Source organism: Micromys minutus, assembly GCF_963924665.1.
Source record: "Micromys minutus genome assembly, chromosome: 2".
Classification (NCBI taxonomy): domain Eukaryota; kingdom Metazoa; phylum Chordata; class Mammalia; order Rodentia; family Muridae; genus Micromys; species Micromys minutus.
In genome coordinates, this window is record NC_137971.1 from 54,135,355 (window position 1) to 54,150,346 (window position 14,992).

The 14,992-nt window shown below is 41.7% G+C and overlaps 1 protein-coding gene across 6 annotated transcripts in view; it reads left to right on the top strand.

Moving 5' to 3' along the window:
- Positions 1-313: 313 nt before the first annotated feature.
- PPP6R3 (protein phosphatase 6 regulatory subunit 3) overlaps positions 314-14,992 on the top strand; it is a 105,110-nt gene continuing 90,431 nt past the window's right edge. For 5 of the 6 annotated variants that reach the window (XM_080912382.1, XM_080912385.1, XM_080912386.1 and 2 more), the window contains exon 1: positions 314-404. The gene's annotated coding sequence lies outside the window, so the exon portion shown is untranslated. The remainder of the gene's footprint in view (positions 405-14,992) is intronic. The other variant, XM_080912383.1, reaches the window with a different exon arrangement.

Consider the following 14,992-nt stretch of genomic DNA (forward strand, 5'->3'; position numbering starts at 1 on the left):
GGTCCCGCTGTTGCTACGGGGCAGAGGGACCCAGCCTAAGCTTCTCTCAATTTCTCTGACTTGTTTCTCAGACACCGGGGTCCTAGAGGTTCCGGATCCGTCAAGATCATGGGAAAAAGAATTCGCCTCTCGCATTTGACTGACAAGGCCTCAGAGCCAATCGAAGTGGAACCGAGGGAACCGCTGGGCGGGCCAATAGGTTGTGGGGGGCGGGAGAGGCAGGCCAATGATCCTTGTGGAGGGGCGGGGTCTATCTTGTAATTGGCTGACGGGTGGCCGGAGGGAGGGCGGGGGTAACTCAAGGCCTGCTTGATACGTCCGCCATTTTGGGCGCTTCGCTGATGGTGTCGGTGAACCCTTTTCCCGCCTGAGCGCGACTAGCTGCGGGTTGTGGGCGCCTCCAGGTAACTCAGAGGAGGGGGCGGCGGCTCGGGGTGTGCGGGTCGCGCGGGCGAGCGGCCGACCGACGGGGGCGGTGGTCCGGTCCGGGCGGCGTGGGGAGGGAGCGTCCCGGCCCCTTTCCCCTCCCCCCCGGAATCGGCTGCTTCGGCGGCCCGGGAGGCGGCGTCCAGTCCTAGCCAGGACCGGGCCGCCAGCTCCTGTCAGCCTGGCCGCGCGTAGGCAGTCAGCCGAGCCGACTGCGAACTTTGGACGCCGAGGTGACTCCGGGCTTGGCTCGGCGGGAGCCTAGGCGAGGCGAGGCGAGGCGCGCCCCGAGCCAAGTCGGGGGTCCTGGGCGAGTTCCCCGGCTCCCGCGCCCCGGCCTTCCCAGCGACTTCTCGGGATCTCCAGGAGCTTGTCAACTTGCTGGAGAGCTTCGCGAAGGCCGTTGTTGGACTCTTGTCCTTCGAGAAACAAGTTTTGTGGGTTTCTGGGCATTAGCAGAGTCATCGGAATACACAAAAACCAGTTTTGAGTCTCCCGGGGCCATCGCAGTGAATCTTCACCCTCTGCCGCTGAGTCTCTTATGGAGATGCGGGCTTTTGGAGGTTCCTTAGTGTTTTGGAGCTGAAGTGAGGGGCTACCCTTCTTGTGACTTAAAGCACCTCCCTTTTAAAGCTCGGTTCACTGCTAACTTGGAGGTCTTTTTCCCACCAGTCTTGTCTTTCATTAGAACTTGGACTTGAAGTCGTAGGTGGGACAGGATGAGTGATCTGATTAGCTCTGTGCCTGGACTTCGCCACCCGCATGACTTACTGTCATTTGCCCCCTACCTGCTGTGGTCTCTTTAGGATGGGTTAGAGCTTTGTTTATGTTTTGCTTTTGTGGAGGGAGGGGAACACTTAGACGAGGTTTCCCTCCATCTGAGCACTTGTTAAGATACTGTTTCATTTTCTTAAGTGAAGTTTACTTTGGTTTTTGTCCTCAAGGTCATGTTGGGAATGACACAGCCCTTAAGAAAGGGACTTAAGATTTCCTCCCACTATATTTGTTTCTTGAAACAGCAAGGTGCAAGATCCCTGTTGTGAATGGTGTTTGAACTTTCTTTTGGGCCACCTGAAAATTAAATCGTTCTTTGCCACTTTCTAGTCCTGTGACCTTGGATTAATTAGTCCTCTTTGCTGCCCCTGTAACCCAGGAAAACAAGTTTGTTCCATACGTTTATCTTATGTTAGGTTCCAATTATATCTAACGCGTACGTATTAGACCTGTAGCTGAGTATATATGTAAATAAGTTAGCACAAAGTACGTAGAATCGTGCTTTGCTCATAGAGTCAGCTCAGTAGTGACCATACTTACCAAATTCAACTTGATCTTATTTTATTTGTTTTTGAGGCAGGGTTTTATTATGTGGTGGAAGATCTTTACTGCTTCTGCCTTTAATAATGGGATTAATAAAGTTATGCACCTCTACACCTGGCTCATTATTTAATTTTTGAGATAATAGGGTTTTCTGTAGTTTAGGATGTTCTTGACCTTCCTATTCAGATGAGTCTGGCCTCAAATTCTTGATCTTGCTGTCTCTACCTGACAAGCATTATGAGTAGAGGTGTGTATCACCACACCTAGTTTAAAATTAACTTTTAAATGTTTAGGCACAATTAGGAAAGCCATGTATTTAAGGATCAGCTGGGCTAAAAAATTACTGGAAGTTATTTTAATTTTTTTATGAGAAGGGATGTTGAAAATATACTAAATCACTTGAGAGTTTTGTCTAAACCAGTATAGAAAACACCTTCAGGAACTTAAACATCACCTCTCTGCTGCTTCTAGGTACTGCTTCTTGTGTAGTTGCCTCAAATCATAATCTTAGGTTTTCCTGGTTGTTATTGCAATTGAAAGACTGCAGTCTTGAGAGCTTCAGCAAAGGTTCAGGTTAAACATGTCTAATCTCTAGATGCTCAGAAAACGGATAGCTTTTGAGTATCAGATTGTGTATGTAGGTAGTAGTTTGTATTAGGGATGCAAAACTGGTAAAGTCTGTACCAATACTTCAGAATCTGAATCTGCTGATATTGTTGTAGTCTTAAACCACCTTGGAAAAGGTATACTCAGCTTGTTGCTTGGGGAGTAGTGTGGTGTGTGGGTGCTTTGGGACCTATTCTGCACTTTACTTTTTTAAATGTCTGCCCTGTGCCTTATCCATGGTACTTGAAAAGAGGACAACTCTTGGTGATAGTTGCTTGTGCACTGGGGAAGCATATTTTGATGGACTCTATCTTAAGTAGACTTGAATATACTGATTGCTTCAACAGGCTTTAGCTTTTTGAATAAAACACCCCCTGCCCAACTGCACAAAAACCAATCTGCTACAAAAACAAAGCTTGCTAGTTTGCATTAACTGAGTGCTTAAGGAGTCTATAGTTGGTCAAAAATGGATAGCACTGAAGATAGGACAAGTGGGGTTTACTTAGCTACTTTAAGGTGAATTTTGACAGTTTCCTCTAAAAAAATGTGTTGTTACAAGTAAGCATTTCTTTTTAAAAACAGTATTTTTAGGGTTGATGATCAACTTGGATCTTCTATGATTAACTTAGTAGTTGAGATAGTTGAAAGCTCAGATGTTACCAGTGTATATTTTTGCATTTTACTACACTTCAGTAGAGTAAATGTAGATATCTGTTCAACTAAAACTCAGCACTAAGTTTACTTTATTAAGAGGGCAGGAGTCTGGCCTGGCACCTGTGTGTCAAGATCTGGCTGCAGTGGAGGCTGAAAAGTTGCCTTTTTTCTTTTTTCAAGAATGTATCAAATATACTGACCAGGCCTCTTGACTTTCAGTTATATGTCCTATCTCAAGATATCAATTGACTTTCCTTTTTTTTTTCATTAGCCCATGATGCATGTTTATGTGGAACAGAATGCTTGAATGTAATGTGTATAGATGAAATAAAGGTAATTTAAGCATTTCTTTTTTAAAGAATTTACTTATCTTATGAGTACACTGTGGCTGTCTTCAGACACACTAGAAGAGGGCATTGGATCCTGTTACAGATGGTTGTGAGTCACCATGTGGTTGCTGGGAATTGAACCCAAGACCTCTGGAAAAACAGTGCCCTTAACCATTGAGCCATCTCTCCAGCTCCCTGAAGCATTTCTTGCCACAAAGATTGCCTTGGATTAGGAAGTCTGGCAATGTACAGCACTTGATCAAGATGCATGAGGCTCTTGATATCTATCAGTAGTACCCAAAGAGATGAAGCTAGGCATGGTACCTACCTGTAATCCCAGCACTTGGGAAGCAGAGGCAGGAAGAGCTGGAGTTGAAGGTGATCCTGGGCCTTGTAATGAGACCCTGTCTCAAAGAAACAATGAAAAAAAAACCTCAGTAAAATATTTTTTTCCTTGTTGCTGTGGTCCTGGGAATTAAACCTATAGTCTTATTCGTGTTAGGCAAGTGCTTTACACTAGATAAGAGTTTTCCAACCTTTTCCCCTCAGGAAGCATTCTTTTTGTCCTATCATACCTCTGGTGTGCTGTAGAGGGTAGAGGCCAGTTAAACCTACAATGCACAACCGCCTACTCTCTCCATTCTTTTCTACCATCCAGCCCTAAATATCAGTGGTGCTGACATCATGATAGATTAATATACATGAGAATTATTTGGATACTTTAAGACCATGTTGAACTTTATCTCTGGAAATTTGTGGTAGTAAAGACTATATAATTTTTCAAAAATTAGTTTATTATGTATATGTGAACTCTCATGTGCGTATCTGTAGGTGCACATGTACTATAGTGCACACAACACAAATATGGATATTAGAAGACAGCTTTTGCAAGTCTGTCCTTCCCAGGGATCAAACTCAGGTCATCAGGCTTGTGGTAAGCATGATTAACCACTGACCCATCTTGCAGGCTGGACTTTGATAAATCTTCGTAGACAAATTGAGGTGTTTTAAGAAAACTATAGATTTAGCACTAAATGGTACCATTTGCACACATTCTAAGACAGGAATCATGGAGATGCCTTCTGACTTTAGTCTTGAACCTTAGCTTGTGGTTGTACTGAGGACTGTAGTCAGCCTACCCACAACACTTAACCACTGTCTTTGTTTCCACCATCTCCCCATTTAGAGACAGGGTCTTGTCATCCTGTGTCTGCCTTCCAAGTGCTAAGATTTAGTTGTTAGCCATTATACCCACCTCCATCTACTTCTGATCTTAATGTGTTTTAGATTCATTATATTTTGTGCATGAGTGTTTGTATGTGTGCTGCTGTGCTCGCAGAGTACATTGGATAGATCACTTAGAACATTATAAGCATTTGTGATCAACTATGTGAATGATGCTGGGAACTGAACCTAGGTGGGTTCGTTTGTTTTTAATACAAGAGTAGAAGTTCTTTTAACTATTGGGCCATTTCTCCAGCCTCTAGTCTTCATGATTTTTGATCAGAAGTTGTATTAACTGAATCTCTTCTTTGTCAGTAATGTATTAGGGGATTAATCGATGAATAGCCTTTCAGGACCTATGTCTGGAGGGAGACAGTTGGCAATTTCAGTTAACCAAGGTTTCTTAGTATTATATAGTCATCCCTCTGTATCATTGAGCTCCATATTTGTGAGTTTACACAGCATGGATTAAATGTATTACATTTCAGAAAGTTCTAAAAAGCCAAATTTGAATTTGTCACAGGTGGAGCACTTTACTGAGTCCTGTAATAAATGTGAATGTAGATATGCTCTGCTGTAGCCACACACCACTTCACAGGTCTTCAGTGTCTCCCACTGCAATGCTTTGTGTGCTGCTTTTGTGTCTTGTGTCCAGCTTTTGGGAGGTTGCTGGTCTGTGTCTGTGTATTGAGCATTCAGACAAGTTCATTTTCCTTTTATTCCCTGAATAATGCAGTATAACATCTCTTACACAGTATCACATTACGTTGATTTTTGGATGATCTAGAGAGGTTTTAAAGACGCAGAAGGCAGGCATCCCAGCAGGGTCCTAGAAGCAGTATTCTGCCACTAGTTAGGTATGGCCTGGTGGTAAGGTTTAAGTAGAAGCCTAGGAGGAAAGGGCTGCTATTGCTTGACCAGTTTTATTTGTTTGAACTTTGTGTAGCTTAAGTTGTTAGAAGTCTTGGAAACAAATGTGCCTGGTGTAGGCCTGTAACCCAGCTACTTGGGAGGTTGAGGTAGGAGGATAGCAAGTTCAGAGTCTGCCTGGGCAATTTAGCAAGATTTTCTTAAACTGGGGGAAGAGATGGCTCAGTAGTTTAAAACACTGGCTGCTTTTGCAGAGGACCTGACTTCAATTCCCAGCACCCACTTGATGTCTCACATCTGCTTTTAACTTCAGTGGAGGATCTGGTGTCCTCTGACTTGGGCAAGCTCCTGCACACATGTGGTACACAAGCATACATATACCCAGACACATACAAGTAAATAAATATTTAAAAAGCACTTTTGCTTAGCTTGGTCTTGGCCTTTGAGTCCCCAGTGCTACTAAGAAAAAATTAAAAAGGGTTCTTTGTTTCTCAGAATGGTTACTTTGATGAATCTCCTTGATTTGGGTGATTTAAAAAGGACTGCTGGTTCTCTCAGGCTGGTGAAGCAGCTGTGTGATAACAAGATGGATACTTGTTGCTTGAAAACACTTAACTCCCTGTTTCCAGACCTATCAAGTCTTCTTCTAGATTCTGTGTATTGTCTCTGCTTCCATTGTCTCTGATATTGCCCCCTCCCCAACTCCATTTTGATGAAAGTTCTTGGGCTGTGGCTTAGGTTGGCCTTTAAGTTGAGAAAAAGTTCAAGGCCTCAGCTTGCCAAATTCCTTTAGGTGCTTGCTGACCATCTTGAACATCACTCTTGTAATGGATGGTGCTGGAAGTGTGGTGGGGATCTATACTGATGAGGTGACTGGTGAGGGTCTGGTGATAAGCCTCACCCAGAGTTTCCTCTTAACCTATGTAGTGGAAGGAAAAAACCAATTCTAGCAAGTTTTCCTTTTATCTCTAAACACATGTTGTCTTTTTTCCTTTCATGACAAAGAGATAAATTTAATATTTCTTTCCAAGCTTTGGTTAGATTTCTTTTTTGTCGTTGTTTAAAATACTTTGTTTTGAGACAGGGTTTCTCTGTGTATCCCTGGCTGTTCTGGAATTCACTCTGTAGACCAGGCTCACCTCAAAGTTTAAAATATTTTCATTGATCTAAAATAATTGCCAAAAAATTAGGCTAAGGAGTAGTTTTACTTAAATTTAGTGCACTTTTTAACTCCAGCACAAATGCTGGATAGTTCACCACTATACTGTTGCTCTTTTCTATGAACTCCACAAACCTGGCCTCATCTTCAAATTTTGGCTTTTCTGAACTTTCCCCTATTTACTCTGGGATTTCTATCAGTTTTCTTTTCTCCTAGGCGTAAGCCCTCTATTTTTAGCAGTCTGGTAGGTAATGGCTCTTTGCATTTTGATCATTGAGAACTTCTTCAGCACTATTTTCTTCTTATCTTTTCCCTGTCTTTCTTTTCCTTATAGTGCTAGTGCAGCTTCATCAGACTTGGGATCATCAAATAGATTAGCAGCCCGGCAGTCTGTGAAACAGACTTTGGCTTGGTTTTGGTTAATTTTGCTTTTTGGATTCAGTTCTTTGTTTACAGCAATGTCTTTGGCTGTGAGTAGGTGATAGATTTTGGAGGATAGTTTCTACAATTGACAGGTTGTTGATCAGATTTCTCTAGGTAATGAATGCCCTTCTATGACTCAATGTCCACATGCAGGCACTCTTCTAGCTTTCAAGATCAAATAAAAACTGATGTTGGAGCAATTGTTCATGTAGAGGTTATTCTTAGTCTTCAGGAATCAGCTTCCTTTTCCAGATAGAATGATCCTTTTCTCCTGTAACAATGGCTCTAATGCATTCTGCTGTCAACTTGACTTTCAGGTCTTTGGTCAGCTCTAAGAGGTCTGGTAGTTCTTCTCTTTTCATTTTCAGCTTCTCTTTCACCGAGACTTTAGTCAAATTCTTTATGACCTGGGTCTTAGCTTTATCTACCTGGAGCACCAGTTTTGCAAAGACATCCATCCAAATAACTCCAAAATCATCCTCTTGGAGGACTTGGGCCAGGTGTTGCTGAATTACCTGTGCTTCTTTCTCTCCTTTTCCTCTCCTTTGCTGACCCTGATGGTCTCAGGATTTGGAGCCATAGTCTGAAAAATAAGTAATGCTTCACGAATTTGTGTGACATCCTTGCCCAGTAACTAGAATGGTTACTATATTGTTCCAATTTTAGTATATGTACTAAAGCAAGCACCTTTGGTTAGTTCTCAAGAAAGTCCTTTTTCATGCTGTAGAGATAGATGGCTCAGGGGTTAAGAACCCTGCTGCTCTTCCAGAGGACCTGAGTTCAATTCCCAGCAACCACATGGTGGTTCACAACCATCAGTAATGGAATCCAGTGCCCTCTTCTGGTATGTCTGAAGACAGCTACACTGTACTCACATACATAAACTCAATCAATCAATCAAAAAAAAAAGTTCTTTCCCTTTTACCAGTTAGAGACTGATGTTTAGATAATACTTGGAGCTGTGATTAAGAGAACATTTGGAGAAACACGTAGAGGCTTCTACTATGCCTAACTGGGACATCTGTACATCATGAGTTTGGCAGAGCTGGATTTGCCCTAGTAGAGAATTCTGACTACTTAAACTGTACAGCTAGCTGATGCTGACATATTTTAGAGTGCTTAGTACACTTACTTGGTCTTGGTCAGAAAGCAAAGAGGCAATTATTTTCTTGGAGATATCATTCTGAACTAAATTACTTTTTATTTAGGCAGGATCTTGTTATGAAACTCAAAACTTGCAACACTCTTGCCTTGGTCTCTTTGAGTAGCTGGGTTAAAGGCCTTTCTGATTGATGTTCACTTTCAGGTAGGTTCAGCACCTGTGCATTTAGCACCTGTCATAGTTATAGTACTTTATACCACTCATGTAGGGTTTTATATCTGTCCTCAGTTCACAATGTATTGTGGTCAAGAGTGCACAAACCTCAAGTAGTGGCCTTGAGTTTTGCCACATGTGGGTTTCCAGCTGTGTGAATCTAGTACCTGTCTTCCTCTCTGCTCTAGTCTTATGCCTGTGACTGAATAGTGTTGGCTTCATTTCAGCCTGAGTACGGTTGTACAAGAGTCACTCTCCTCACTGTTCTCCTGTCTGATAGAGCTGTGCGTAGAAGCAGCTCTGTGAGGCCAGTGAGAGCCCTAAGGGAAGATGTGTGTTCTGGCCAACTAGAAGAGTTCTGGCTGTTGGGGATTTCTCTTGAGGGAAATTTTGGAGAATTTATTTGTAAGTTCTTTTTCCTTTAAACTGTGATTGTGTTACATGTTTATTTTACATGTAGATAAACTTGCATATTAATATAATGCCTTTCCTCTAGCTGAATAGAGGGCATAAATTTGAGGTTTTGCAGTATGATTTCTAAAACATTTATCTTTAAAATCTCTGTTTTGGGGCTGGAGGGATGGCTCATAATGAAGAGCTTGTTTCACTCCCAGCACCTGCAAGCACACTTTTAACTCCTATAACAGGTCATATGACATCCCCTTCTGATCTCTGCAGGCACTGTTTTCACATGTATGTACAAACTACATACAGGCACAGACATACAAATAAAAAATTAAATTTACAGTCTTTTTCTTATTGGTTCTCAGAACTATATAAACACAGTTATCTTTGCTGTGATGTCTCCTGTGTTCTGTAGGACTACATATCTGTCTTCTTATACTTTCCTTCCCTCCCTCCCTTCCTCCCTCCCTCCTTCCCTTTCTTCTTTTCTTGAGACTTGGTTTCTCTGTGTAGCCCTGTCTGTCCTGGAACTCACCAGACTGTCCTGGAACTCAGAGATCCATTTGCTTCTGTCTCCTGAGTGCTGGGATTAAAGGTGTATCACCACCGCCTGGCTGAGCTGTGTGTCTTTCAACATATTGTGGATAAGCACACAAGAGCCTTGAAGAATAGGTGCGTGTCTGCAGATATGCAGTTTTGTTTGTTTGTTTGTTTGAGACAGGGTTTCTTTTGAGTAGCCCAAACTGTCCTAGAATTCTCGGAAGACCAGCCTGGCCTAAACTCAGAAATCCAAAATGTGTCCTTCTCTTGAGTGATGGGATTAAAAGCATGTACCACCACTTCCCAGCTATCCTCATTTTCTTTACAGATTTTACATCATGATTTTATAGTTCTATTGAGGTAAGTAAACATTTTCTGTAAAGGGTCAGTTGGCAAATATGTTAGTCCCTGTAGCCCCTTGGCTATTATGTGTGAAAGCAGCCACAGTCAAAATGTGGACTAGCAAAAGGTGGCTGTGTGCCTGAAGGGATTTGCTCTGAGGATAAGTAAGTGGTGGGCTAGGTTCACTTGTACATTGTAGTCAGTGGTACCCATTCACATTTGGTTTTTATTTCTAGTCTAATGAGTTTATGAATTCAAAAAGTGTATGTCATGATTGTTACTGATAAGAAAAATTATAACTGAAAGTTATACTTTAGCCTGTTATATACTAGCCAGTTTAAGAAAGTATTGTTACTCCCTTTGGTCCTGTATATCCTTCCCAACCAACTTCTCTCTGACCTCAAGGCATTCTATTTCTTTACTTCTATGTAGCCATCTGCTTATGTCTCCTTATATAATGTGACTTAACTTTACATATCATTAAACTATATAAATTTGAATCTTTTATTCTATGAATGTCTCTCTTAACATGTTCTCAAGATCTGTTTTTTTTTTTTTTTGGAAGTTGGTTGTGGTCATGCATACCTTTAATCCCAACAGGGATAGGTAGATCTCTGTGAGTTTGAGGACAGCCTGGTCCAGGACAACTGGGACTGGTTACACTGAGAAAGTCTGTCTTGAAAACAAGAAGACAATCCATGTTGTTTTCCAGATGTTTGAATACTTAACAGATCCATGTTCCTGTCCTCATACAATGTATGCTTTTAGTGTGGGGAAGTCAGTGAACAGAGAGTTACTGGTATAGTAGTTATCTGGTTACTGATAGGAACCAGCAGAAGAGGAAAGGCTGTTCAACCTGAAAAGCAATGCTCAGATTAGGCCTACCTGAGAAGGAATCTTTGCCTAGAAGATGAAACTCAAGGCAAGAGGCCATGGGTAATGTGGGGCATTGTTGTAATAGAGTCCAGCATGCATAAGTGCTATGAGGGGCTAGATCAGTGTTGGAGAGAGGGTCTGTTTTGAGCCAGAAAGGTCCCATTGCAGCTGAGTTAAGAATAGCTGTCACTGTGCAGCTGTCATGAGATGCTTCAGAACACCATGGCAGTGATCCAGAGGAGCAGTTGTAGCAGCTTGGGCAGAAGGTGACCAGGAGTGGTATTGAGAAGTAGTTGGAGTCTGGATCCTTGTTGGAGGGAGAACAGATGAGATTTGCTGGCAGACAGGAAATGGGTGTAAGAGAAGTTCATTCCACTTTGTGTTGTGTTTCCTTTTGAACATGTTGCATTCTATGCGTTTATTGTCCTGATGTCAGAAAATAGGATTGTTTCCAGTAAGAGAAAGCTGCTGTCAACAATTTTGACACAAATTGAGAAAGCATGTCTCCAGGGCACAACCTGGAGTATTGAGGCTGTTGGGACATGTTCAGTTTCAAGTTTTGGAGGTAGTGCAAACTGTTTTCAAATGGTCCTTGATGGCTCTTTGGATTGTCAAACCATTTTATATTTACCATTTTGGTGAGCTACACCTTAGGGGTCTTTAAAAAAAACAGCTTCAAACCAAAAGCATTAGCTTAGTATGCTAGTAGGTGGAGGCAGGAGGATTGGGAGTGTTCAGAGTCATCATTTATTACTCTTTGACTTCAAGGCCAGCCTGGGCTACATGAAAACTCATCTCACAAACAATGTAAAATGTAACATTATCTAAACTATGTAATTTAATAGACTTTAATGTCCCATAGAATTGTGTGATCAACATAGTCTAAGAATATTATCTGTCTCCTGTGTGGTCTGGACATTTCCTGTGAGTAGCTGAACAGTAATCTTTTGTGACTGGGAAATTCTTGTTTCTACCTCTCCAGCTGTGGGACAGTAGGCATTTGCTGGAGATTTGAACTTGGGTCCTGATACTTACTTGGCAAGCAGTTCACCATTTGAGCCCAGTCCTGTATTTGCTTTGATCTTCCATGGTGTCTGTTGTATGGACAGTTTATCATTTCTGTTTTGGGGCTGTTAGGAATACTACTTTTGTTGGTCTGTGGAATTTGACTTTTTGTCATCAAGATAGACTTCCTTGTGTAGTTTAAAATAGCTTGAAAACTGGATCTTCCTGCCTCAGCATCCTGAGGCAAGTGAGATGGCCTAGCAGATAACCCCAGGTATTACGCCTGACTGAGTTCTTTCATCAATCAGAAGAGAGCAAACACCTGCAGGTTGTCCTCTGAACTGTGTGGAGAATGCATACAACACTGTGAAATATAATGGATGTTTACAGAGATGCTCTAAGTCTGGCCCTTATTTTCCTCTGTGTTTTATTATAGCTCTTGTATTTTATCATTCTCCTACTATTTTACTAAGAACTAGAGCCAGACCCCTGCAAAACCGATTCTGTCATACATGTTTATTACACTGTTGAGGTTGAATTGGTTCATTTCTTATAGTTAGCATCTTCAACTATAAATGAATTCATAGAAAATATTAGTAAATGATATAAGTGCAAGTGTTAAGCATAAGAAAGTGTAAGAGCTGCCTGCACAGGTAAGATTCTGCATAAAAATGGTAGCTGCACATGGAGTGCAAGCTTTGGTTCTGATGAGCTGGAAAGCAGCAGCATGCAGGAAAACAGGCATTCTGAATACTGGCTTAGTGGCTTCCTGACTATAACACTGGGTTAGTCAGTTGTCTTAGTTAGGGTTTCTTTCTTTCTTTCTTTTTTTTTTTTTTTTAAGATTTATTTATTTATGTATGTGAGTACACTGTAGCTGTCCTCAGACACCCCAGAAGAGGGCATCAGATTCCATTACAGATGGTTGTGAGCCACCATGTGGTTTCTGGGATTTGAACTCAGGACCTCTGGAAGAACAGTCAGTGTTCTTAACCACTGAGCCGTCTCTCCAGCCCTTAGTTAGGGTTTCTATCACTTTGAAAAAAATATGACAAAAAAGCAAGTTGGGAGTGGGTGGGAAGGGAAAGGATCTATTCTGTTTACATGCTATTATCACCAAAGGAAGGCAAGAACTAAAGAGACCTGGAGGCAGGAACTGATGCATAAGAAAGGTGCTACTTATGGCACTCAGAACCACCAGCCCAGTGATGGCACCACCCACAGTGGGCTAGGCCTTTCCCCATTGATCACTAATTAAGAAAATGCCTTAGAGCTAGATCTCAAGGAGGCTGAGGCATTTCCTCAATTGAGGCTCCTTCCACTCTGATGACTCCAGTTTGTATCAAGTTGTCACACAAAAGCAGTCAGTACATCAGTATTCTGTGAAAACTGAAAAAACAAACAAACAAAACAAAACAAAACAAAAAAGATTGTTTTGAAGCTCAAATGAAAATGTTTGGAATTGTTTGATAAATAAATCATGATTCATGCCAGATGTTGAGGCACATGGTTTTTAATTCCAGCACTCCAAAGGTAAGGGCAGACAGATCTCTCTGAGTTCCAGGTCAGTCAGGGCTACACAGTGAGACAATAATCAAAAAGCAAGCAAAAAAACAGATGCTAAGTTCTTCAGAGGCAGCTGTGGTCTGATGCCTGTAGACTGTTTTCAGTACTACAGAAAGAAACTTATGTTCTGGATCCCCATCCCCCAGCCCCCATCTAGAGGGTATTTCATGTGGTAGTTTGTTTTGTATTTGTCTTTATTTATGTGTGTGCTTGTACATGCATGTCTGTGTACCCTCCATGTGCATGGGTGCTGTCAGATGAGAAGACAGTGCTGGGCTCCCTGGAAGTGGAGTTACAGGCAGTTAGTTGTACCTTATCCATGGAGGTTTAAATTTGCACAAATTTAAATGAGGTCCTTTCTGAGTGTGAACATTTGGAGGCCAGAGGACAACCTTGAGTATTATTTCTACAGTGTCTACTGTTTTTTGCGTCATGGTAATTCACTGGTCAGTCATTCTAACAAGCCCCAGATACCCTGCCTCACCCTCTCCAGCCAAGGGCTTGATTCTCAGATTCTTTTTCGTAGTTACATTGGTTGCTTGGATAGCCTTGTTGATAAAGAGTATATGGACCTTTACTTACAGAGGACTTTTTCCTATCAGTTCTCTAGCACTGCTGTAGCAATTACCCCAGCACAGCAACTCAAGACAGTGCCAGCTACATATTGACATTTCATAGTGACTGTATGTAGTAAGTAAAAATAGAGTAATAAACATACATACATATATATAGGTGTGTGTGTGTGTATGGGGTCTTACTCTATCACTGCATCATATCCCAGGCATTTGAGTTTTGTGTGTATAACTCAGTATGTCCAAAATTTGTTTGTTTGTTTGTTTTGAGACAGGGTTTCTGTATGCAGCCCTGGCTGTTCTGGAACCTGTTCTCTGTTAGACAGGGTTGACCTCTGCCTTGAGTTCATGGTTAAAGGTGTGTGCCACCACAGCTTTTGGCTGCAAAACCACTACCATTTTAGCATGCAATCAATATAAATAATGAGAAAAATTTTTTTCTGTTTTATTTAATCTTGGAGCTATACTAGGAATTGAGCCTAAGACTTCAAACAAGCCAGGCAAGCGTCTTGCCACAGAACTATACCATTAGCCCGTATTTAATCTTTGAAGTCCACTGATGTTTCTTTTTCATAGCACATTTCAGTTCAAATGCACTGTGGTTCAGATGTGCAGAAACCTTATGTGGGTGCCACAGAGAAAGCATAGATCACAAACTTCAGGTGAGCAATAGAGAACTTTGACAAAGAAAGAACCCAAGTAAGAAGTGGAAGTGAAGGCTGGAGAGATGGCTCAGTGGTTAAGAGCACTGACTGCTCTTCCAGAGGTCCTGGGTTCAATGCAACCATATGGTGGCTCACAACCATCTGTAATGGGATCTGATGCCCTCTTCTAGTGTGTCTGAAGACAGCTACAGTGTATTCATAAATATAAAATAAATAAATAAATCTTTTAAAAAAAAAGTAGAAGTAACTTGGGTTACTGTCCATCTTCTAGTCAGTGGCAGAAAATTGAGAGGAGGGAGAAGGTGGAACTATAAAGTTTGATGATTTGATTGGAGATGGGAGTATAGCAGAGAGGAGCCAAGTCTGTCTCACAACTTGAAGCCTGTTTTAGTGAGCTTGGGAAGACTTAGTGAATGGAAGGTTTGGTTGGGTGGGCAATGTGATGGAAAACAGGGCCTTCTTTGCGTGATTGACTGTACTAGTTTACTTCGTTGATGATTAGTTCACTCTAAGACATTCATGGGAACTGTCTACTACTACATCTTGTTTAAAGTACAGAGATGATCCTACTGGTTTAAGAATGGTGTTTATAGAGCCACTTAAGAAATGGGCTGGGTGTTGTGATGTGTGCTGCTAAAGAGATGGAGGAGGATGTGCTAAAGAGATGGAGGCAGGAGCCTTGAGATCGTAAAGAAACC